At 37.2% G+C, this 26,702-nt stretch overlaps 1 protein-coding gene across 2 annotated transcripts in view; it reads left to right on the top strand.

Moving 5' to 3' along the window:
* The window catches only part of ZFPM2 (zinc finger protein, FOG family member 2), a 305,701-nt gene that overhangs the window by 147,097 nt on the left and 131,902 nt on the right, over window positions 1-26,702 (top strand). The window lies entirely within an intron of this gene.

Below are 26,702 nucleotides of genomic sequence, written 5' to 3'. Positions count from 1 at the left end.
AAGTCTGAGCTTCAATATTATTTGTGTAAAGTTCAGATTAATTTTCTGAAAATATCAGGAAGGAAACAACTAATATCTCTAGAAGGGTTTAAACAGTCTTGGAACGTGCATTGCCCGGTGGGATACTTCTGAAGAGCCATTATCTGCAGCTGGATCACTGTTTGCTATTTCAGACCTTGCATTGAATGTATTTAGCATAAACACGTGTTGGATGGTTTCACAGGAGGGGATTACAGGCATTTGGGGTGCACATATCTGTGCTGCAAATGGGGAAACTGAGATTCCACTGGGAATCGTCCTGCCCTTGGAGGACCTGGAGAGGGAGGAGCACTGAGTTGCTGGTGTGTTACCTGGGACAGTGTGGGCAGTGGGGTTTTGTGGACAGGGGAGAAAAAGGGGGAAATTGATTGACTTCAACTTCCCCCTGGAGAACCTCTGCCTATTAAATGGAGTTCTCTTTCTGAGGGTTGCTGGGTAGGATACATGTTACTTTCTGTAATATGCATATTAAAATTTGAGTGAACCATTATTCTGAGTACATAATGTAGTATAGATATAGTGCATAATAGACATTTAAAAACCTCACTATTTTGTACTCTTTCATGTAATTTATTAATCAAATGGTGCTAAGAAATGTTACAGAAAGTGGCACGGAAACTTGGTCTAAGTTTCCAAGAGTTCAGTATTCCCAATCCAGATCAAGTTTCCTATTCAGGCACCTGAATAAAGAATAAATTTTCAGAAGTACTGCAGAGTCAAAGCACCTTATTTGTTAGAAAGGAAAAAGGGAAAATTTGAACTCGTCTCATTTTCTCCATCCATTTAATTTTTATTTCTTCATCTGTTTTATTATTGGCCTGTCATCTTTCTCAAAACTTTTTTTCGTAAGAGGTCATATGTGACAACCACCTGTAATTCAAATAATTTTCTAAATCCCAGTATAACTAATTTCATTAGCTTTCATATAACAGAGACCTTAGTACCATTGTAACTTAAAGCCTGTCCAGAATCCATACTATAGAGAAATGCTGGTTTGGTTTTGTCCATTTGTACCACTTCATCAGCTATATACAACATGAAGATAATGTTTTAGTATGGGAAGTAATGATTGTCCCTTCTCTACAAAATTAATCTTTATCAGATGAGGATGAATTTGCAACATGTCAGCAGCCAATCATACAATCATATTGGGTTTTTTTGAGTTTTTTTTTTTTTTTATGTTTTTTTGGGGTTTTTTTGGGGGGGGTTTTTAGGGGTTTTTTTGTTTGCTTGTTTGTTTGTTTTTTATGGAGTTGTGGAATAACCACAACCCTGGCAGGACCTTGCTTTTCCCTTAATAGCAGAGGAATGTTTTAAGGTCTGATACTGCTTTTTAAATTTGGGCAAATACCACTTTTGCTATATCAAAAACATTTAGGTAGGATAGTTGGGTTTTAATGAACTGGTAATTGAGCAGTGTGCAGAGCTGACTTTTAATTTTTTGATTGTAATAGGATAGAACAGCATTCTTAGTGTAGTTCACAGAGATGTGAAATGAAAATATTCAGGACTTTTTTTCTCACTAAACTGGAAAGATACTTTCTTAATTGTCAAATTAAAAATCATAAAGTCTATTTTTACTAACACTTGAAAGATTTTACTTTTGTTTTGCCTACAAATGTAAACATATTTGGAAATCTGAAAAAGTTCCTGTAAACAGAATTTTAGTCCTCAGAAATATTGTTTTGTCCAATGAGCAACTTCATCCCTTGAAAAAGTCAAAACTGAACTGGGTATCATCTTGAGCAATCTGATTTAACTTTGATGTTTCATCTGACTTCGAATTTTGCCCTGCTTTGAGCAGGACTTTGGACTGGATGACCTCCAGAAATCCCTTCCAACCTGAGTTATTCTCTGATTCAAAGATTTTTTTTCTTTGTTCCCTATGTTTCCTGTAATGCTACATTTGTTACTTTAAAATGCTGTGTGAAGAATACAAACCTTTTGGTGCAACTTTAATATGCTGTTAAAACAACAAAACTTCAGCATCAGCTTTTACACGGTTCTCTTATATTTTTTTTTTCCTTGAAATGTTTTTTCTTGTGTTGTTTTACACATTTGACTAGCTATCTCACTATTGTACATGTTCTCTGTTGTTCATCAGGGGAGTTGGGCTTTTTACTTAGGTTATTTATATCTCTTTTGGGAAGCTCATTTGGGTAGAGTCTCACATCCCTAGAATTCAATCAGACTTTCACATGAGCAGCTGAAAACAGATTTATTTCTTTTCTGACTGAGAACCTCAAACATTGCACTGCTATAAACACCAAACTTCTGGAAAAGAATTTTGATGTGGATTTTTTTTTTTTTTTGTATAAAGGAAAAAAAAAATCAGGCACCCTCAGGTGAGTAAATATCATAATTTTTGCAGCTGATATCTTTATTGGGAAGTATGTTTGTGTCTGACCACAAGCATCTTACCTGACTGTACTGTTCAGTGCTTGCAATGTGACAGTGCCTCACAGGATTCATTCAAGCTGTAACAGTCACATTAGTAAGTTACTTATTCCCCTTGCACTCTGCACTGAATGCAGCCTGTACATGTAATATCCTGCTGAAGTGCTTCTTGTTTCCAGCAGTACTGTGGTGCTGAATATGGGGTTGCTGCTGTTGGCTTATGAGACACAGCAAGTTAATTAATTCAGTGCGGTATTTAATTGAGTCGCCGTGCCAGATGTCAATTACATTTTAGATCTTTCAAGTTTCTCTCTTGAAATATGTTAGCAGTACACATCTTAGAGTAGTGGAATATTGGGTACCTTGAACAAAAATTATTTTAATGCTGTTCACAATTGCAGTAGGAATAGCAGGTGTTGATATCATCAACAGTGTTGCAGCACTGTTGGGAAATAAGGTAGAACAAGATCCACATCAGGACTGAAGAATACTCAGACTAAAGGTAGACTTGAAAGAGTGCAAAGACTAATAAAGTTCGTAATTTTTCTCATCTACAAGTTTAGCCAATAGTCATGAATTACATACAATTACATTATGAAATAATGTATGCTATTATTACTGTTACTGTTGATGAAACAATCTGCATGCAGCCAGGAGAAAATCTTAATATATTGTTTTCAGCAAGTGAGTCTTGGATCTTAAAACTTGTCTAGGCATTTAAGTTTTATTTCAGTTTAACCTTAAGAACTTCCTCTATCATTCTTAAATATTTGTAGATACCTGTTTAGATACTTCTATTATATTTAAATTGATAGACCTCCTATTTAGATACTTTTAAATATCTGTTCCTGTAATTTTGCCAAACTACCAAAATTCCTCTGCTGTCAGCTCCATGCATAATTTGTATCTGTCAACACAATTGGGTATGGAGTTTATTGCCTTCCACTTCTTTCCACTACTTTCACTTTCCATCCACTGTTCCATAATAGTTGGGTAGTCCCTAGAAAATGAAATGCAATCTTTTTAAGCCTAGAAAATAGACATGTCTACATGTTTCCAGATTCTGCTTGAGATTTAATATAATCTCACTATTTAGACAAGCAGGCCCATGAATACTACTGGCTGTCTACAGCTTGTGAGAACTCAGCTGTAGAATGGAAGACAACACAGTTTGACCCTGAAGGCTCCAAATCTGCATCTGTTTTGCTGCATCACAGAAAATTCAGTAGTTCATGGTTACCCACAGATAGATAGAAATGTATTTTGATGCATCAGGCTCCAAGTTTGTGATTCCTGTCTTAACAGGAAAATGGGTTTGCACAAATGCCAAGTCTAATATGACCATGTGGGTGAAAAGAGCAGAAGACCTCTCTAGACTGGACATACAGAATACAGAAAGGGGAGCTGCTGGGTGTAAACATATATAAATTCAAGGCACTAGCAACCTAGTTAAGAAAAAGCTGTTCACTTGCTTTTTTCAGCTTTAAATATTTTCCCTGTTTGAGGGGACAGCTTGATGGGAATAAGGCCCATGGGAACAAAAGCAGCCCTGAACCACATAGCCCACGATGGATGTCGAACAGTGGTCGCTCCGGCAGTAGTGTGGAGGCATTCCAAGAGGCCTTTTCCCTTGGCTCCTGCCTTCTAGTTTTTGGTGTTAATCTGTGCCCATGGCAGGGTTTTGTGAAGCAAAACAATGATCAGCTATATTCAGCTCACCATTCTCGTCTCCTTGTTGCAGGGAAGAGCGTGCAGGGCAGGCCTGTATGAGCCTGATAAGGAAAAGAGGATTCAATGTGTCTGTGAAGAGAATCCACAGGAGGAGAATGTGCAGGGTTGGGCCAGGCAAGCAGTGGGACACAGCAGGGACCCTTAAATGGGATCTGGGAGGTTCAACACCAAAGAGACATCTCTGGAAGATACGCTTATGGAACAGTTTGACTGGGTAGCGTGTGAGGGCCTGACGGAGCCAAGGTTCAAAATGCAGTGAAGTTATTCACTCACTAATCTGTGCCTGGTCACTTTGGGTCAGAAGCCTCATGTCTGTAGTAGATAGTGACTTTTAATCTTCAGAGCTGCAGCATGAGGGTTTTCTGGGGACTTCTGCTGGAGTTGCTGCATGGCTACAGAGATCCATAGTCAAGCTCTAGCCAGTCCTTAGTTTCTTTTTCTGTTATTCAGACATGGAAAGGGATAAGGTAGGTTTTATCTTTTAGACATTTAATTGCAAATGGAGAATTTGGCTCTTAATGGCACAGAGCCTGAGTAGTGAACCTTGATTCTCATCTTCATTATACTACTTCTATACTTTTAAATATTTCAAGTGACTACAAAAGCATTTATTTCTCATTTTTACTGTTACTGTCAGTCTCTTCATATTTTTGAACTAGTTTAAGATCACTTTCTTCTGTCACCCAAGAGCTATGTGCTGATGTGCTGTGCATGTGTTGGGATTGGCTGCTTAGAAGCATGGAATCCTTATGGTGATCATCAAGTCCAACTTGTTGTCCACTGTTCATCCTGCACAGTGGTCTGTGTTCCTCACTGAATCGTGTCCCCATGTAGCACATTCAGATGTCTTTTGGACACCTTGGGGACAGTGATTCTACCCTGTCTCTGGGCAGCCTGTTCCAATGCCTGCCAAAGTGAAGAAACTTTTCCTCAAATCTAGTGTAAACCTCTTCTGGCACAACTTGAGGCCTTCCTAAAAACTGAAATATTTAAAAATATACTGAGATATGCCAAGATGTCCACATGGCCATCCACAATGTTCTTTGAAAACACATCTCATTACTTCACCTTTTACCAGGTGTTGTCCCATTTATATAGACAAGTAGCTTTTGAGAATGCAATGACAAAAGAACCATTTTTAAGACTTTCTTGCACAGCTGTAGTTTAGGTGCTTTTTTTTTTAAAAAAAAAGAAAAAGAAAAAAAGTTATTTTTGCTCTTTTATTTAAATTTATACAGGTTTAAACCATGCTAATAATATGACAGGAAGAAGTGGTAAGGATCTGAATAAAAACCCTGTTTTGGATAAATCCAAAAGCTTTTTTTTTTTTTTTTCAACTTGCAGAAGTAATTTCCAAATCTCAGATGTGCAGTATGGGAGAACCTTCTGTCTCTCATCTGTCTAAATGCTATTAGTACACTGGTATTAGTACTGCACACCATATCATAGCCTTCATTTAAAGTTATTAAATATTTAAAGGACATAAATATAAGGCAGGATTCATTCTTCCTTTTTATTTTTCCTTCATTTATTATTGGGTTATTTCCAGAATATCAACAGGTGATTTTTACATAGAATTGCTCATGTTTTTACTTCATTTCCTTAACTATAGCCCTTTTTTGAGACTGCATGTTCCCATGGTTCATTTTGACACCTCTTTATCAAAACAGCAGAACTTTAACATTTCTTTAAAATGATCACTGGTCATTTTGAAAGGTTTTTAAAGTAACTCTTACTTGGTGTTTGCTGTGAGCATCTCCATTAAGCAGAATTTGTCCTAATACTGTTGTAATTAAGTAGTAGACTTTACCAATCATTAAACTAACTTAGTTCCCTGCAAGAGAACTCAATAAACTATCTCTCCTATTTTGGCAAGCTTCATTTCAGTAGGGGGTCCTTCTCAGAGTGAGAATGTACCCTGGGGCACATTGCCAGGCAGCTGCTGAGAGCAGAGCAAGGGGGTGGCTCTGCAGAAGAGATGAGGCAAAGTCGGGAGCCTGGGACAGAAAAAAGGCAAGAAAATTTGGTCCAGGGCCTCCCAGACAGCAGTAGAGGGAGATGCTGTCTCCAAGTACCAGGTTCTTGCATTTTAGGATGTGGGGAAAAGAGAAAAGTTGCTTAATTAGAGAATCACTGCAATAAACTTGAGTAGCAATATATTTTTGTGCTTTTACACTATGTCCAATCTTAATAATCTTGTATCTAGTCTAATCTTTTCTGTAGCACAGGCTTTAAGAGTCAGATGCTTATTTTGCTATTGTTGATTTTGTTATATTTATAACACAACTTTTAGAATGGGATGTAGTCTTATTTAAAAGCTTTATTTAAGAGAAATAATTTATTTATCTCCATTAATGTCATTCATGTAGCTCACTGCACTACAATACTTGACAGGCACAAGTTCTATACCTCTGTTTAAGATGGGAAATTCAGTATTAAATGTGGTCCTCTGAGGAAAATATTTCAATTCATGCTTTTTATAATGGTACTTATTATTTATGAAACATACATGTTATAGACTAGGCAGATATAAAATGCCAGATTTAAATATTCAGCAGTTTTGGAAGTAATTTTCTTCTCACTAAATGTTAACACTGTCTTTTTTTATTCTGCAATAAAATTCAGATTCTAAAATGTTGACACGTAGTTTCACATTCATAGAACAAGCATGGGAAATTCTAACTCTGCCATTGTAGTGGCACATAAGGCTATGAAGGTGTTTGTGTCTATAAAGGTGTTTGCATTGTTGAGACAAGAATTCCGTAGTTAGAATGGGCATGGAACTGAAAGACTAGGAGGTTTGTGCTCTCTCTTTGACCATTGAAAAATAAAATGTCCTGGAAGCTCATGTATATTTTTTTTGCCTATTACACAGAAAGCTATGCCTGCCCAAGGATAGTTAGCCTTAGGGTACACTGGTAGTGGAAAAAAGCACTGAGATGCTGTTGCCTGTGGAACTGTGGTAGCACTTTGTTGCACTCAGTATGTTGTCAGGATGTGCTGTCTGGACATACAAATGCATATTTCATACATTATGAAAACATCAACAGATGCTTTCCATATGACTTGTGGATGCCATGGTGGGCAGTTGTTTGAAACAAAAGTGTGCTGTAGAGAAAATCCTGGTGTGAAAAATCACATTTTGGTGGTGTCAAAATTTTTTTGTGAATAAAAAGAGCAGACCAAGGTACCATATCATAGTAGCAATAACAATATTTTAAATTACTGTCTATCTTCATTAAATAAATAGGTTACTTAAAGTAAAAAAATGGACCTGTGGTTTCAGTTAAGACAGTGGCTGCTTGCTGATTACTTTTCTACAGTGTGATGGAATGATCAAAATTCCAAAGATCAGTTCCCTTTCCATCTCAATATGCTTAAGAGAAGTAGCCTATAAATTTTCAAGAAGGATAGAAATTAAATTTGTTTCTGGTTGTTTCATTGCCAGCCAAATTAACTGTGTTCTGTGAAAATGTGGGTTTGAATATTTTGAATAGAAAAAACCCTCTCAGTATTTCTAGCAAGTATTGTTAGTACAGTATGTGTGAATACATAAATATATTAAAAATGGATATTTAAAAATAAATCTGTAAAAAAATGTAGTAACTATATATACATATATATATGCACACACACAATGTAAGTGATTGTGAGCATGTAAAAATAGCATGTTCTAGTCAGAAGGAGTTACTGACCGTTCTAGGTCCTAAAAATCCGTTTTATTTGGAATGTTTTAATTTTACTGAACTTTCCTCACTGTTTGGCTGCAACTGCTTTTCTAATAATGTTGAAGTATCTCATGACCAGTAGCAAAATGAGTCCTTTTCCAGATGCAACAAATCTTCTTTGCACCACCTTAGTAAGGGCAAAGAAATTCAGAGCTTGGCCTGAGAAATTCAGTGTTGAGTGAGGCCTGTAAATGTCTTGAGCCTCATTTATGAAGCCTGGAGAACAAGTTCATCAGTCTAATCCCCTGGTGGCTCCTCAGGCTCCAAGGAAGCTCAAAAGACAATCAGCTCCAGCCATTAGGGCTCCGGAGCAAAGAGCAGGGGAGGCACCATCGCTTGCTGTCCTCACCTTCCCGAGCAGCCGCAGCGAGGACTGCACAGCTAGCACTCTACCTGATGATGTTACTTATTCATGGCTTTATTTGTGTATCCTGATACTCCATACATGGAAGATTATATGCATAGCCTGGTTGGGGTTGATATAGTTTTATATTTATATTGTTTCATTGGTTGTAGCAAGGAGGGGGTTGGTGTCTCTTTTCCCAGGTAACCAATGTCAGGACAAGAGGAAATGTCCTAAAGATGCACCAGGGGAGGTTCAGGCTGGGCATTGGAAGAATTTCTTCATGGAAAGGATTGTTAAACATTGGAACGAGCTGCCCAGGGATGTGGTGGAGTCACCATCCCTGGAGGTGTGGAAGGAATGACTGGATGTGGCACTTAGTGCCATGGTCTGGTTGACAAGGTGGTGATCAGGGAAAGGACTTGATTTGACCTGATAATCTCAGAGGACCTTTCCAACCTTGATGATTCTGTGATTCTGTAATAATAATGTCCCATCTTAAATAACTCAAAATTAATTAATAAACTTATTTTTACTAATGCACTTTAATGTGTTTATAAAACGCTTCACAACTTTTGAATCATTAAATATGTTTTTTTGAGCTCTCTTAACATATTTAGGGAATAACTGAGTTTTGTGCAGACAAAATACTGTCCTTTCTATGCTGTAAGGGAAGGATAGCACTCTGTGAACACTACTGATGCATTTATGAAAAACTACACAACATATGAGATATCATCACAGTTTATGTAGATTATTCTCACTCTGAGAATATGTCTTATAATTTAAAATTCTTCCTGTCACAGATTAGCTTTTATATCTTGTTTTTGACATTTGATTTCATATCTGAAATGCATAGAAGATTCTATTTTTAATAAAAGCTTTATATATTTTAGTAATTATTATTTATGTATTTATTTAAAAGCATCTCACATTTCCCAAAATACTTCTTATTCTTTGAAGCTTTCTTTTCTGTATGACAGTCTCTGATCTGGGGGATGAGTGGCCACTTTTTTTAAACAAGAAACTGGAACTCCTGCAATGTGTGAGGACATTAAAGACAAGTTTAGGGGAGCTGAGGGAGGTGTGCCTTGAAGCTGGGGAGGTGAGGAAGGATTCTTCCCTCTCTCCCCCTCCTGCAAGCTGTTGTCCTCACTTATGGAAGAAAACTGGGGCAAATTAGCATAAAGGAAAGAGAGCAATAAAGCAGAAAACAATAGTAGATCCAAAATCTGTCTCAGTTGCTTCTTTTTGGCTTGTGTTGAAGCAGGCCTGGTTCTACAAATGCTAATTTTTAATTCTGCAGTGGACTTTATACTACACCTTAATCTTACTGCTTTGCTTTTGCACTGTTTCTTCCTCATGGATGCAGTTGCATTTATTACATTAAATACTGGATTTTGTTGTTTATATTTGTTAAATTCCAGATCATAATCTTCTCTTTTGGGATCCAGTATTTTACTTTAGTCCTGTTTCCTTTCTCGCTATGGTCAATTCACCTCCTCCAAGTCAAAATACCATCTTAATCCTGCATGCATCTGTGGTGGAGGCTTTTTCTTGCTTCCTGTGTCCCCCTGGATCACAAGCCATGGAACGACATGGAGAATTGCTTTAGGTGAACCTTCCAGATTCAGCAAGGTATCAGCAAGGGAGCTTTAGGTTGGCTAGGAGAAAGAGCTTCCTAATGTTAATGAGAGTGGAAAGCTGGGGGAGATTCAGGAGGCTGCAGTAAATCTGTGGCTGCTGTGTCTCAGAACAGGCTGGACCAAGACAACAGGAGTGGTGTAGGCGCATCTGAGCTGTGGCATGGGGGAAGGAAAGGGAGCAGATGACCCTGTGGCTTTTGGCAGCCTGATGCTGAGAAGTGTCTGCAGCCAACTTCACTTGTTTGGCTGCCCAGAAATGCCTGCAGGTAGCTAAAATCTTTCAAGATTGGCTTTAAAAGGAGCAGAATGAGACACTTTTTTTTGTAGAAGATGGCAGATGGGACATTACAGGAAGCTAGACAGTTGGTCACACCAGTATAGGGTACTGGTTTCAAAATCTAATTGAAATATAACAAGGGCTAGCTGAGAGATAAGGAAGTAAGCTGCTATATTTCTTTGGCATGTGCCTTCTCAATTGCCTGCATGTTTTTTTTCTTCTGAATATTCTCCCTTCCCACTCCAGTTTCTTGCTAAATAAAGTTAGAATTATAGCCAATATAAAATCAGTGTAGCTTTTTCAAAACATTACTTTCAGTTTTACTTAGGATGTTGTTTCTAAGTTTTCTGTACTTCATTTTTTAAGGAATATATAAGGATCATTGTCTCAGGATTGTAAGGAACATTGTCCCCGGTTTTTGTGCCATGCATTTGCAGAGTGAGAGCAATTGCATAGTGTTATAGCAAATGCAATAGTATTGCATTTTCAGGATGCCAAGTGTGTGCACTTTGATCTGGCAGTACAGCATGCCTCAGGGAGTAAGCTGAATCTTGATTTTTGTAGTCAGTCATTCACTATCAGTTACCAGAGCCCCTATTAGAGAGGCTGAAAAACAGAGAATACTCCATGGGTTGGATATGGAAACATTTGCAAGGAGGCACTTGGCATCACCAGCATCCTCAGAGCTCGTTCTGTGTTTCTGTGCTAGTAAATCTCTGAAATGCATACAGAAGTCATACCTGTGTGCAGTGAATGACTGCATATACATTGTTTACTTTTGAAACCACTTTCCCCCACCCCACCACATTCAGCAGTGGAAAATGAGAATAATGTACATGTTTTGAAACTTGACCTCACAAATGTGAGACCACTTGGTGTGGCTGACTCATTAACATTCCTCGTATTCCCTGTCCCAAGTCCGGTTGTTAGCACTTGTTGCAGGGTTTAAGTGGCTTTGTAGTAGCACCTATTAGCTTACTCTGACTAGTAGCCACTAGGGACATGGGACTTGGGACTAAATGGCCTTCCTGACCTTTAATCAGCATTTTCTTGTCTGTCATACCAAAGATAATTGACTATCTGTACTATCTGTACTATAAGTACACCCATGACATTCTCATTGTTTTCTGTGCTTCTTTGCTGTGCTGTTGGAGCACAGCATCTTGCACTCGCAGCGTCTCCTTTGGGATAATTGCAAGGCATGGGGAAGTAAAGAGTTTCAAGGGGTGGAATTTGCTGCCATGACCCACTGCAGACTGGTATTCAACCTCATGGGAGCTACAGTAGCACATTGCCTTGATATTTTCACTTTAAATCTGTATTGGGATAACAAAGAGGGTTGAAATTATTCTATCAAGGCAACATAGAGCATGGGAAAATCTCTTCCAAATAAAGTACATCTTAGAGGTCTCAGTTGTATGTCCGTATTTTTTTAGTCTGAGTGGTTTTCTATTTCCATGTGTAGTGTTTGAAAATATAAAGCAGTAAAAGGGACTGCACAATGATCACAAATTTCCACCAGTGATTAATAGTGCACTTAGAACTTGGTTTTGCCTAGCACTGAGCAGTAGTGGGAGGTGCTGAGCACCCCAAACTTGCATTCAAAGCAGTAGGGTGAGGTATGCTTAGCATTTTCCAACACTAAATGCTGCAAGTACAGCCTCTCCATAGAAGATAAATATTTGTTATTTATATGACCTTGAAGATGGGACTGGTTTGATAGGGTTAAGGTCAATGAGTATATTATTTTTAGACAAGATACAGAGTACTTGAATGGTTCTGCTTTATTTTAGTGTGTTAACATCTGGCAGCATTCTGTGTTCCATATGCTGCTGATTGTCCTGATACATTCATCTTCAGTGATTATCAAAAAGATTTCAGTGCTCTGGAGTTAATAACACATTTGAGAAGACAAATACATGAAGATAAGTAGAAAAGCTGCCTGTAGGTTTCTGTGTAGAAGACCAATATTTGTGCAATCTTGGCAAGTACACTATTAATTCAGAAATGTTTTTTAAATTGACTTAATTAGCTAATTTCTGTAAGGGTGAAAAATAGTGTATTAGAATTCAACATTGTTGTCACAATAGACATAGTAAACATTGCTTCTTGGAATTCTGATTACTCCCTTTTAATTCTACATTTTGCAACATGGCTAATTTTTGATAATGGTGAATAATTAAGGGGATTTTTGATTTGAACCCTTTTCTCAAGTATTATTATTATATGGCTTAGGTCTATGAAAGTTTAGTTACACTTCTGCTGTTTCATTACAATACACGCAAAAATAACTGACCTTTTTTTTGTTTGTTTGCTTGTTTTGTTTTTTTGTATTGGTGTTTTCAGGTTTCCTAGGTTGATACATTTTTTTTCCAGGGCTATAAATTGTTATTTTCATTCTGTGCTGTTTTGACGTTACATGCTAACTGCTTTGAGGGAGAAAGACTTAAGAATTTCACACAGAATTTGCCACATCATAGCAGGTATTCCCTTTTACGGTATCACCTTCTGTCTGAGAACGTAGAAACCCTAGCACAATCAGAACAAATGGAGAAGCAAAAATCAAACTAAGTCAGATGTCTGTCAGCCTTGTCTCTTGTGGGTTTTACAACAGCCCATGGCACTTATTAGAGACTTATTCATCTTATTAGCGACTAATATTAGAGACCAGTCCTGTAGGCTAGCCCACTGTGAGGCTGCCCAAATTCCTGTGAGGAATAGTTCACTAAGAAAACAGCTGTAGGGTTCAAAGTCCAGAAGGATGACCCTTTGTTTCCAGCACCTCCTGTCAGACAGTTCCTTGCTGCTCCAGTCTCTGCTGAGAAGGGAGGCTGCTGTGAAATCAGCTGTGGCCATGGCTCTTGAGCCAAATTCTGGCACTGGGGTCTGTCAGCACAACGTGGCATGGGACGTCTGGTTTAAGTAGACATCAGGAAAGCAGAGGAAAGACTAAAGTGGCAGTTTGCCACAAAACAGAAGGTACAGAACAAACTAAGGTAGCAATGTTGTTCCTCAGTATTTCTCTTTTAATTCAATATCTATCATTTCAGAGAAAAACATGAAGGCAGCAAAGTCTCTTGGGGCACATAACATTCCCTGATCCATTATTCAGATAAAACTTGTTTTATTTAATCATGCACAGATTTGTTTAGATCTTAGCAGTGACCACTCTTCCTGTTGCCAATATCTATTAATGATAATTACTGCAAATACTATACTCACTCAGTGATAGCATCACATCATGGTGAGGAAGATTGTGATCTTATCTAAACCTATTCTGTTTAACTCTGACACTCCTTCTATTATCGTGGGGCCCCGATAAGATCATGCCTGTTAGGATCAGACATTAGTTGAAATCAATATTTGAAAATGTGCCTGTTTTTGCTTAATAGCAAAGTTAGTGTGAGGGTCATAGTGAGATCATTTGTTGGATGAGATTGTACAGCTTCATCTTGTAATGGAAATGTGTTCCTTGCTTCAGCTGCTGGTCAAAAGTAAAAACAAGGGCTCTTTGAAAGCTGTACAGCTTTGCTAATAATCACTGTGTGAGGAAGATACAATCATTATTATGATATTTAACATCTGTAGTGCTGCAGCCTGTTGAGGTTCAAGTTGCAAACTAAAGCTCCTTTTTGCTAGACTCTGGACCTGATATTAAAAAGACAGCTGCTAGCCTCAGCTAGCTTAGGTCCTGATTTTAAACAAGACATGAATGCAATGGCAACAAGTGTGGAAGCCAAAAGCTAAAATGGCAACAATTAAGATTAGTATAGTAACAGTTACATCACACTAAAGCAGCAGAGTTTTTTAGAGATAGGGAATGAAAAATGCAGTGAGTTTGCAGATGAGTTTAGAGAATTCTTCCTATATGCATTAATCTATTGGAAGAAAATACAAATAAATCGAAAGTATTTATTTAGATAGAAATTTTGAAACTCATTTTCTGATAAAGAAGGATGTAATCTAGATCAGTGACGATGAACCCTTTTAGGGCTTGGTGCCAAATTTATTTTAAAAAGCTCAGAAGCTCTTGTGCTGCCAACATTAATCTCCCTGTAACAAATTTGGCACCAGTGCCAGCTGTTTATAGTTACTGGTGGAGATGAATAATCAGAAAACACAAAGCACCGTAATGCTGTTTTGCTGAAAAATATGGTTACTCTTAATGTAAGACTTTTCAAGATTTAGTTGAAGAAACCAAAGCAGAGCCCAGAGGCTGTTGCATGGGATATATGAGATCTGCAGTGCCCTTTTCTCCTTAAAGCCATTAATTTTTATTGTCCAGTAAATAAAAAGGTACAACAGACTAGATAAAAAAATGAAAAGTGAATAGTGAATTACCCATTGTTTTGATGGCAGGACTGCAAAATGTGAGTGGCACTAGTTCTGTGCCTAAGGTTGTCATCAAAGGGCCTCGTGCATGGCTTCCAGTGCAAGCACATGCCCTGAGCACTGGACTGAATGGGGAGAAAGGCTCCAAGTGATATATTAATAGACCTGTTAAATCATTGCAGTGTGGAATTTAAAAAAAAAAAAAAATTAAAAATCGAAATTTCCACATTTTTCCTGAAATTGAGATCTGTTTGAATGCCCATCTCATTATTTAGTTAAAATGCTAATGTAGGTGATGGGCTAAGACGTGGGAAGTGTTTACCAACCATTTCCTTTTCAGTAATGACACTCCTCGCTGACTGTGCCTGATCATAACCTCCAGCTTCTTTGGTTTGACTTGGATTTCCTTTGCAGTTCTCAACTAGATTACAATTCCTCACATTCGACACACCCGTCACCAAATTTATCATTATGTTTTCTGAAAGAGAGGAATGTGCAGGAATGATAGTTTTCACTAGGCAAAGTCAGAAAGTTTTTTATTTGGAATAGAACACATATATTATCATGATCTCTGCTAATTATTTATGTATATGTCTTTACCAGTATCACATATGTGCCAACTGGTAGTTATGAAGAGGTGTAACTTTAATTTATGTTTGTTCGAACATGAAAGTAAGTGGAATGACAAATGAATAAATCATTGCACCAGTGTTAACAGTAAAAGCATGACTGAACTCACTATCATCATATTGCCTTTTGATTCAATTAAATGCCACTGCTTAGTGTTTTAATATCATATATGAAAGCACTGTGAATTGAAATTAAAAAGTCATCAAGGAGGATTTATATAGATGAAAAATTTCTGCTCTAAGATGTGTATAAGGATATTTGAGTGGTGTTTTGCCCATAAAAAGTGAGGTATTTCTTGTTTTCATTTAATTGTGCATACTTTTGGATACAATATGAATAATAAGGATGTATATTTCATTTTGGTTTTCATTTTAGTTGTAACAAGCAGAGGGAAGGGCAGAGTCATTTTGAAATCATCCCTGAGAAAAATGGGAAAAATGTATCTTTGAAAGACATTTTAAATATATCAAGATTTTAGACAGTGAAGAGCAGAATTTTCTTAAGTTTTTTTTTTTCCATTTACCCAACTGTATTTTAATGTGTCCATACCAAAAGTGTTTATTGTAAAATCTGATACATCATTGCACTATTTGTATACAAAAATGGGTGCTGTTCCACCAGTGCATTTCCACAACATTCAATAGTCTAGTGACAACAATTTGTCATGAATATTACTGAAAAAGAGTGTACTGATAGAATTTTGAAGTCTTAATACTTAAACATTGATGTCTTTAAAATGTTGACTTCTTGAACCATTTTCCTCATTATTTATATCATGTTTTCTTTAAATTCTGAAATATTTTCAAATTCATTGAATAGCACACTTTTCACTTACCTTGTTTATTTCAGAAGTCTTTGTGACATTTTTTGGCCATGGTGTGCTAGGTATAGAATCCCAAATGTTTCAGTGGGGCAGGAGAGGTAACTTTTCTTTCTTGTTCTGAAATCATGATGGGTTTAATTTTAGACACAATGCAAAGCACAGCACTGCAGTTTTCTGCCTTACTCCAAGATATGTATAAAATGAGGATATCATTAAGAAAATTAGATACATCTGAAGAAGCAGGGTGGATTTTTTCTGTCAATATTCCTTCTTTCTCCCTATATAAAGAATGATGAAGAGCCATAATTTTACTTTCATAATAGCAAAATATTCTACTTAATCCGTTCCTTAGTTCCCAGCATTGGCCACATGCAGGAAGTGTGAGACATGCTGTTCATCTTGTGTGACAGTGCAGACAGTTCACTTTAAACCTGATTCCAAAACAACTAGAGTAAGAAGCAACAAGAGAAGATTAAAATCAATTATAACTGCATAAATAATACCTGCATAGTATTTGTGACTATTTATTTGAATTCTGGTATTTTAGTTGTTATTACTTTATTTTTTTGATTAGCACTTTCTGCCCCAAGAAGTTTTTTGTATCTAGTCTAGCCTATTAAATGTCACAAAAGAGATAATAATCCTGCTATTATTACAATGCCTGAATCAAGATGGCCAAGACGAAATCCCTCTCTGAAAGAACTTATAGACAAAGAACAGGAAACATTTTCTAAAGGAAGATCAAGGCACAAAAAAATTAATGGACCTTCCTGACAGACCTGAGACCTGCACACTGGAGATGTCAGGTTTCCTACAGGTTGGACAATCACCTGTTTCCAAGATTATTCCCTGCAATGATAAGCAGGCACCCAAAGAGTTGTACATGAGCACCCTGAGAACAGAACTAATTTTTATACTTTTTATAAGAAAATTGTTACTAAAAAATTGACATCTAGGAATCCTTCTGTTCGTAGACAATTCATGATACAAAAGAAGACCAAACTTTATATGTATATTATATGCAGATCTTAACTATAAGAAAATGCAAATACAAAACAATGCTTCTTTGAATACATTCTCAAATGTACCACCTATGAAAAATAAAAGAAAATCAGTAGACTCATACATAAGTCAAGAAACAATTACTCTGCAACAAATTCCTATCATTTCATAACTGATGCCTTAAAATTTGAACATGAATGTATATAAAAAAAATCCAAAATTGCAAAGAGTAGGATCCCTTATAATGTAAAGAGATGATGAAACCAATAGATAGTGCATTGGTGTGCATAGTCTGGATTATGTCTTTGAAAAAGAGAAAATGCTTGATGATGGTGTAGCAGCACTATGTTTCCAATAGGCCAGTCAGTCAAATGCAAATACAGTCTATAATAAAAGAGCTGGTTGGCATAGTAATTGGGAAATGAATGTTATTTGTAGCTCCATATTTCTGTCTTTAGGAGTCTAAGAACTAGGAGGTTGGTATTGATAAGAGGGTTTGTGTATAAATCCTTTGTAATGAGGCTGTGCCTCTTCAGTCATTTGTATTAATTTTAACTTTAGATATGAACATCATTCTCTGAAAGGGGTGACAACTAAAATAACTAATTTCACAAATGTCTAGGGAGAAAAAAAATTACTCATTTTAGAAAAAAAAATCCCTGCTTCCTGTTTGATTGGTTGGGTTTGGGTGGGGTTGTTCTGTGGCAGGGGGAGTTTGAGAATACGTACATGATCACCTTATAGCTATGTAGGACATGCACTATAGATTATTGCTGCTTTTGTGCAGATACTGACAAAGATGAGTTCAGGTTTGGATGAAGGAAATCATTCTGCAGGAGAAATGGCAATTATGGCATGTATCTCAAAAGGTATGAAAGTCCTTGCAGTCCTTAGCTCAGGTCAAAAACTCTCCACATGCCCAGAGATCTTCATCAACTTCAGCTATTGATAGCAGTCTCATGTTTGTTTTTTTCCTGTTGGCCTATTTGGGAGATTATTTAGCAATGTATTTGACAGTTCACCTGCACCCCTATTTGATATCTTTTTCATATTCTGAACTTGTGAATATTTTTGTAAGATCACCTGGAATGCAGAACTCAAGGGCCTTAAAGAGTAGAGAGTCTGGAGCATTGTGGAAAGGTGAAGTTCTGTCAGTGGCTTTGATTGCCTTTGTCTTGTTACTCTGCCCACACCCCAGACAGGTCTTTCCCTTCAGCATCATCTGCAGCTGCACGGATTCCCTCGGCTCTTCACTTCCTTGTCCCACATATCCTGATATTTATCTCGTATTTCTGGTACTTGTCCCTTTGCCTTTCTCCTCACTTTCCAATCTCTCCTTGTTCACTCTTTCAGCTGTGTTTCCTTCTCCTTTCTCTAATTTCTCTGTCCTTTTTCTTACTGATCTTCAAGATCTTTTTGTAATGTTCAAGGACTTGCCCTTCCTTAATTTCCAGCTCCATCCCAAGCAGGTAATTTAGAGTTAATTGCTTGAAAGTAGCATTTAAAACTGATTTTAAGAATATTTTTTTTTTAAAAAAGAGACTGAATGGTAATTTTGTGTAACACAGAAATGCATGATGAGTTTCCCTGTTCGGGATAGCACACCCATTCCTTAGGCTCGTTGTAGGGCTGACTTGAAAAGGATCCTTATACTTTTATCACTCTCTGTTATTTGCTGCTTACAGGGATGTAATCAGTTTCTGTCTTTGGGCATTAAGTGAGCACAGCAGAGAGCAAGAAGGAATCTCTTGCTTCTGCCCCAGCCCAAGTTTAGCATTACACACAGTTAGGTGTATTAAGGGCTTGCTGTGCCATCTTCTGCTTAAGCATCAGACTTGGGTAGTACCAAGGCATGCTAGCAGGCTTGATGGACCAGTGGACTGATCTTACAGTAAATCCCATGCTTTAGAGATATGTTGACAGACCCTTACCTCAAACAGTGCTAGCAGGCACTGCTATAATAAAAACAGACTGGCTCATTATTTACTTCTGAGATTTTCCATAAAAACAGCATAAATGTTAATGAATAAATAATCTTCTCCCAAATTTCTTACAATAACTGAGCTTACCCCAGGCAGGTTATGCTGCTGTAGATCAGTGTTTGAAAAATGTGAGAATTCCTTATTCCCAGTAGTGCAATGGGAGGAAAAGTTTGTCACTCCCATGTAATTTATTTCTCTGTAAGGTGTTGAGGGCTACAGTCTCTTGTCTTTACACATCCTTGCTCATACTAAATCACAGACTAAGAGCTAACAAAAAATTTTAGAGGAAAGAAAGATAACAGAGAAAAACATGCAAAATATTAGTTAAATTAATAAAATAATCCCACTTCCCTGATCTTGTGTGCAGAAAGAAAGGAAGAAATTGAATTGAAAATGCATTAGGTAATGCCTGATCTAGGAATTAATCTGCTTACTTACACACAGCAGAGATACAAATTCTCTTGAGATAGCTAACTTGGTTTCTGATGTGGTATAATCCATGTTTACACATGTTGCACTGAATTGTAAAGAGAAAAGATTCCTGTGTAAAATGAAGCAGAATGAGAAAAGCAGATTGAAAAGCAGAATGAGAAAAAAATGTTTTTTAACATAAAGTACTATTCTCTTTCTCACCATTTAAAAGAGCACATTAAAAGAAATATGTCACCTTTGATCTGAACTGGAAAAAAGGTGCTTGTTTTAATTGAATCTCCTTACTTCAGAAGCTTTTAGCTACATTTTTGGCTGACTGAATAAGGCTTCAGGAAAATGTAAAGTTATTGTTGTTCAGCCTCAATTGAAATTAAGAGGCTGGAATAATTTTTTCAACCTTTCTTATACTTTGTTTTTAATGCATTTACTTTGAGTAGTGCACCTTATTCCTTTGCATTTGGATCACTCCTTAGGTATTTGTCTGTACTGAGAAGTAAATGTCCTGTTGCCACGGCGGACATGTGCGCTGGGAAATGGTGTTGTTTGAGATAGATTTTGGGGAAAGACCATGGTAGAGATGGCCATCTGATTACCCATGACTATCAAGGAGTTTGTGGGCGATGCTGGGATGACTCTGGTTTTCCTGAGATTGTGGCACACCTTCTCGCCTTCTTTTTGAACTCATCTTTGTAAATGAATTAGAGAATTGTTTCAATTTTGAAAAGGTTTAGAATTTCGGACACATTTTTCATTGTGAAAGGGGGATTCATCTTAAAGGAGTTTTAGCTTTTTTGCATAAAAAAGAAACCAACCCAAAGAAACAAAACCACAAACATTAAAAAAAGTCTCAAAAGAGAAGGTGTAGATCATCTAAGAATTGTGCAACAAGTTGTCTGAAGTGAGATCATGGCTGCCCTGTCTGTGATGAGCAGAGGAACTGCTGATATGCCTAGTGGACCTTTAACAATGAGTGTAAGGAGATGGAAATGGTGCCTGGAGCCCTGAAAGGTGGAGCACAGAGCAATAAATGGGATGCTTGCAATCCTCATAAAGGTGTCCATGATGAAATACAACTCTATTTGATATTAACTGTGTGTAATTAAAGTTTAAAACATTCAGAACTTGTGAAAGTTAAAACTCTTCATGCAGCAATTAGTAAAACATGCTATTATATTTGGGGATCTAAATAGTGACATAGTAAAATATGTACACTAAAGATGAAAAATACTGTGTAAAGTGAGACAGTGCTGGCATAACATTGCTGTGAAATCCTTACATTCTGTAGATCCTGAATTTTTCGTAATTTTTTGGGTTTGTTTTTTGGTTGTTTTGTTTTGTTTTGTTTTTTAATTTGTGTATGTTTTATTTAGTTCTCCATACAGTTCCTCTATATTCAGTATCTCAGCAGCAAAAGACACATGGAATTTTCTGGAGTCCCACTGATTTTCATATGAAGTTATGAACACACTGAATATCATCAGTGTGCTGAATACAACCAGAACAGAACACTTATTACCCAAATATGTGGCTATTATTTTTTCATGGCTGGTCTTTGTATCTTTTGTAACTTTTTTCTCTCCTCTGAATATGTAAATTAGAAAGATGGAGTCAGGGAGGAGAAAATGAGGAAGATATAAGAAGCCTGAATTTTCCACCAAGCAAGAAATTTCCTTCAAAATGCTTTGGGCTCCCATGCCTGAAGAAAACCCCTTCCCACAAGTGTCAAAGGGCTGTGTGTACAGGAGATCATTTCTCTGACATACCATGAAGGTCTGTGTTTCACCTGAACTCCTCTATTATCATGTTACTGGGTTAATACTTTTTAGGATTGTCAAGCCTGGAGTGCTTCATTATATTATAACTATTAGGGTTTTAGTAACATTGCACTGAATTTTAATAATTGAGAAGATCCTGTACACCTCAGCTCAAAGAAGCTATTTCACTCTGCTGTCCTGACAAGAAAAATAACAACAACAGCAGTGAGATAACCAGTAAAAAATATTGTTTTTCCCCAGAGAAAAAAATGTGTAACTTGGTGGCATACTGAAGCTCTGTGCACCTGTCTACAGCCATGCCACAGCCAGTGCTTATGAGAAACATCTGTATGAAAACAGATGTTTCTTAAAAATTGTTACAATTTACCTTCATTTAGTGTTCTCTAGAAGCAGCCTGGGGTCACATTTAAACATTTCAATATGGTCTAGATTAGGCTTTATTTTTTTTTTTTCCAGCAGACACTGATTTTAAATGTAAGCAAAGAAATAGATACTATCAGAAAATTAACCTAAAATCAAAATTTTATGGTGAACTGTTTGCTTGCACATTTTTAGAAGAAAGGTGACATTAATCATGAGGCCTTTTTAAACCAAGGCAGAGAGAGGGGAAGGTATGATAACATACATTAAAAGACTAATGATTGCTCAATCGAACTTTTGCTGACATCTCCTTAATCACTTAAATCGTGATGCATGTTGTACATTGGAGAGTAATTTCAGACCTGGTGTAGGGCTGCTTTCCTCTAACATGGGTGCTATGAAGTTTGCACCCTTTTTGAGCAGAAAAATATCAGTGGGGTGGGAGGATAGGTCTTTATAAGTTCTTATCAGTGATAGATGAGTCAGAGAGGTAAGCCAAACACTCTGTTTCTGATAAAGCATCAGTGTATGGCTTGTGACTCTCCAGTGAACCACAAGGATTTGGGATTGCATGCCCTGAGACACAGAAGAAACAGAGGTGAGCTCAAAATGGGTTTGACAATTCTGTTACACTTGTAAGCTGGTGAGGCAACCCGCATGTTCCTACATGCACAGCAAAGTGACCTCTGCTGAGAACAATGCAGATTCCACATTCATGAGATTCAAATCCTCAAACTTAACGGGCAAGACCCCATGAGGCTTGATGTATTAACATTGAATGTATTGTTTTGAATAGAAGAGTTAAAGCCTACCAGCAGTCTGGTTGTTGGTGCTACTGGGCTCTGGTTTTCAGTGTGCTGCTTCGTGGTCTGATTTTGCAGGTCCTGCAGGCTGTACACAGCTGCTGAGCCCTGGTGATGGGTAGGTCACAGCCAGTGTCACTGTGCTTAAAGTCTTATGTTTCTGGAGATCTCAGATCACTTTTGGCTTTACCCTTTGTCCAAACTTCATTCAGGCAAAGGGGAATGAATTCTGGGGCTTACTCCTGTAAGCCAAATCTGTCATCAAGGAGAGTGAACCAGGGTAGATCCCAATGCATCATTTGAACTCCATGGATGTGCTGGCTCCAGATTTCAGTATTAAGTGTCATTGGGTGCAAGGACATGTCTGGGCTCCTCAGCATATTCTCTGACAATCCTGGCAGGAGTTCTTTAGATTTTCATGTGTGCATGGCAGAAGAATAGAGCACTGGTAGTATAGCCCTTGTAGTTATCAAGGGTTCTGAAAAAAGTAAATACATACATAAACACACACACACACACACACACACACACACACATATATATATATATGTATATAAACAAATGTATATTTTTAAACCTTGACAGAATCAAGTGTGGGTGGCAACGTAGAGTTTGGAGATGCTCTTACCTACCAGCGTATTTTTATACTTAGATGAGATAATCCAAAACGGTGTTATTTGTTTTATGGCTGCACCACTAGCACTGTGCAGTGATACTAAGATCATATAAATTCCAGATCAGTGTTGAATGAAGCAGTTTACTAAATTTTATTACCATAAAATTAAGTATCAAAAATTATGTATCCAGCTTCCAGAAAGAAAATAGAGTATGAGGTGCTAGAAGGTGAAAATAGGAGACAATAAAACCTGGTTAGGTGATTTTTTTAACTGTCTAAAACAAAAAGGAAAAATATAAATATTTTAAATTAGTCCTCAAAATGCAGGGAGCTTAGCTGTAAAATTCCATCTGATCACTATTAGGCTTACATGAGATTACAAAAGCCTGCTGATAATAGAGTTAAATTCAATTTCAAAGTGCTGCGGTGAGGACACTGAGACTGTAACAAGCCAGTAGTACTGTTTGGGTGAAAAAGAGTGGATACTCTGGGCATAAAAACAGTGAGTCAAGAGGATGCTGTTTTCACAGTAATTGACTGTAAGGGTAATTTTTGTGATATATTGTTTTCAGGGTTTAGATAAGGCATGAAAATAGAAAATCAATAGTGTAATAAAGGAGAATTTCAGGACTTTGATGGGTAAGGAGAAGGCCTTTGGAGGTCATACACAATTATCGAAGATCTCTGTTTACCTTGATTTCATATTCTGATTTATTTCTGAGCCAAAACCTGGGCAGGTGAGGGTTACTTTTCAGTTTTGCTTTCATCGTTAAATAAATTTCCGAAGTGCCTGGGTATATGTGTACAAAGTTAACTGTGCAGTCATTGCAGCAATTCAAACCCACACCGAGTAAGTCAGAAGAGAAAATTCTAAAGGGAAATATACTGAGGCTACATGTCAGATGTTTCTCTCTTCTTTTCTCTCCCTCTCTTTTTATGCACACAACACCCATATGCACATGCACATATATTAATATATATAATATATGCAGATATTGATGGAATTCTATGAGTTGAAAGAGAGGGAAGATGTCTTTAAGGATCCATATCTCTCACAGCAGATATATGTTATTATCACTGAAATGTGGCCTTCAGTCTTGAAACAGTTAAAAGAGTTCTACGGCCACAAAAGAAGAGATTTCTTCAGAATTATCTCCCGCCTCACATTTGCTCTTAGGCAAGCAGTTTAAAAAAGCCCAGTGATTGAGCCAGTGATCCAATTTGAAATGCAGAAATGATTAGAGCTGCTTGCCTCATTTCATATCGAAATTCTCTGATTTATGACAGGGCTGCAGCCAAGATCTATCTCCAAAGGGAATTAGTGTGCAAGTTTGCATATTTTTGTTATTTAGGTTTCTGATAGCAGCTGCTAGCTAGAAATACTGAACTGGGAGGTGGTGGTGCAGGGTTTTTCAGCCATTGGAGCAAAGAAAGATAAGAGCCTTATGTTTAGGACATTTAGACCCCTTGACCATCTCACCATACAGTAATTTTTAAACTTGGATTGCAGTAATACAGGAATCCAGCGGAATGGTTAATTGTAGTTGTGGAGAAAGGAATTACCAAAATTCTGTCTCCATGTTTTAACTAGGGGAATTTTAATGAGGCATAAAACTTCAATCATGCGACTGACCTGTGGGGCAGAGTGTAGAACATATAATGAAACAGAAATAGAATTCTGAAAAAAAATTATTACCTTATCTGGAATTTACATGAAGTGTTAACAGGAAATTATGCAGTGGTTATAAATGAAAAATATGGGATTTAATGTACTTATTAATAAAGATTTGTTACATACATGATACTAGTGTCCCAAATCTGCTGTCCGCAGCTGTCCCCAATTTCTTATTTCTGTGTCCTCAAATGCATTTAGTGTCTTATTAGTCCGGAAGCTAAGGCCAATATCCATTTAACACCAATGTCTAAGACAAACGGAAACATCTTTGTGTAGGGGTCAAGGACTGAGGAATTTCCCTTTTCTACAGCATTCAGTCATAAAATTCTGGGTTTTTAGTTGGGAATTCAGTTAATGTTTTCTTTGGATATGTAAACCTTCTACAATGAGGAGGAAAGAATGAGCACACGGTGGCTCTTAAATAAAGGGGGAAAAAAGCCTTCTCCACTGAATGAAAGATGAGTAACTGCTGAATTATGTGAGTATTGCACTGAGCAAAGAAATCACGCTGTGAAAGTTTATTACCTTAGCTACTGTCCAGCTCCATATGGAGTCATTATGGCCTAGAGTCTCAATAGTGCTCCTGAATTGACCTCACTATAATGCAGCTGTGCTTCCAGGTATTAAAACCTCTCTCATATTTCACTGAATATTCCCAGGGAGATCCAAGGTTATTGTAGTAAAAACTTTAAAATTTCATTACTTTGTTCTTTGACAAAGAATTTGGTAAGAATATCCTACAGCCTCCAGATGAAAATGTGTGAGTTATTTATTTTAAATGTGTTCTTCTTGCTCGCTTTTATTTTTGCATTCCTACCCTTGTTATTCAGTGGTAAATCTGCCAAGGGAGCTGGTCATGTTTAGGTGCATTACACAGTTACCTAAGTAACCCACTTTCTTTGTAAAGTCTCTCTGAGCACAGTACTGACCTTAAAATACCACCGTGATATTGCACTTAAAACAGCACTGACACTGGGGATGAACTTCCCGTCCCTCTCTGCAGATGCCAGTGATTTGGAATTTACATTAGCACATTTGAAACCACAGTTTAAAACATTGTGCACCTGGTGAGTGAAGAGTTATCAAAACAAGGACAGAATGGAAATGTAGGAAAAGAAAATGAAGATAGTCCTAGAAAAGAAAAGAAAATGAATTAGTCCTTGCGACTAATTCATCCACTTGCTTAGGACCATTATTCAGACAAGAGACAATGCAGTCAAGTGAAGCTGTCACCTGAAGAGGACTATTTTTATATACTGGCATATACATTACGACAATGTGTGTGTGTTTTAATTTTTTCAGTTCCCATAATAAGTGTATACAATGGCATATATTGAAGATTATTTAAAATACAAAGATGGTAGGGGCTTCTTTTGGTTTGTGTTTTTCTGGTACTAGTTAGAGAAAAATTCTAGCAGAAATATAAAAGAATCAGTCTTTGGATGAAGTCCACTTTCTCTGTTCCAAATAAAATTGAGCAAGCTCTCTTTCCTCCTGCCTTCTTTAGCAATTTGATTGCAATGGATTCTGTGCCTGCTGTACTATGAGTTTTATGATTCTGTGAGAAAAGATGAATATAGCACTATAAATGTCCCCTCTGAATGCTATTTTAGCTTCTCTAAAGATACTGTAATCTAGTCTATCTATGGTATTTGCAGAACAGCAGGAGACAGAGTTTTTGTTAGCTAGTGAGTGAAGTTTTCAGTGTGGACCCAATCTGTGGGCCTGAAGCTTCGTAAGAGCAATCACTGATGAATGTGTATATTTTCCCATTTTCACTTGTGCAGGCACAAATGAAGATCTTTATGCAATGCAACTTTGCTTAACTAAAAGGTTATGTTTAGAGTTTTTTTTGTCAAGTCCAGGGTGTGGAGAGAATGAGGATCAAATAGGTCCAAGGCCATTGCTTTAGTTGTCAGAGGATATATTTGTCCTTAGAGAAGTCCCTCACTTAGCAAAGGTGGAACGGGTTTTTTTCTTAGCGTAATGCTATTGTGGAAATATGAAACATTTATATTATGAAGGAAGGGATTTAAACTGAAAGCATGCATAGGTCTTTCTGAAGACGACTTCCATCCTCATAAAGTATAAATGCTCATAAATAACTAGTC

This window comes from Cyanistes caeruleus, chromosome 1, assembly GCF_971803275.1.
Source record: "Cyanistes caeruleus chromosome 1, bCyaCae1.hap1.1, whole genome shotgun sequence".
Taxonomy (NCBI): Eukaryota; Metazoa; Chordata; class Aves; order Passeriformes; family Paridae; genus Cyanistes; species Cyanistes caeruleus.
The sequence above is the reverse complement of the archived record's forward strand: the minus strand, read 5'-3'. Positions and strand labels throughout refer to the sequence as shown.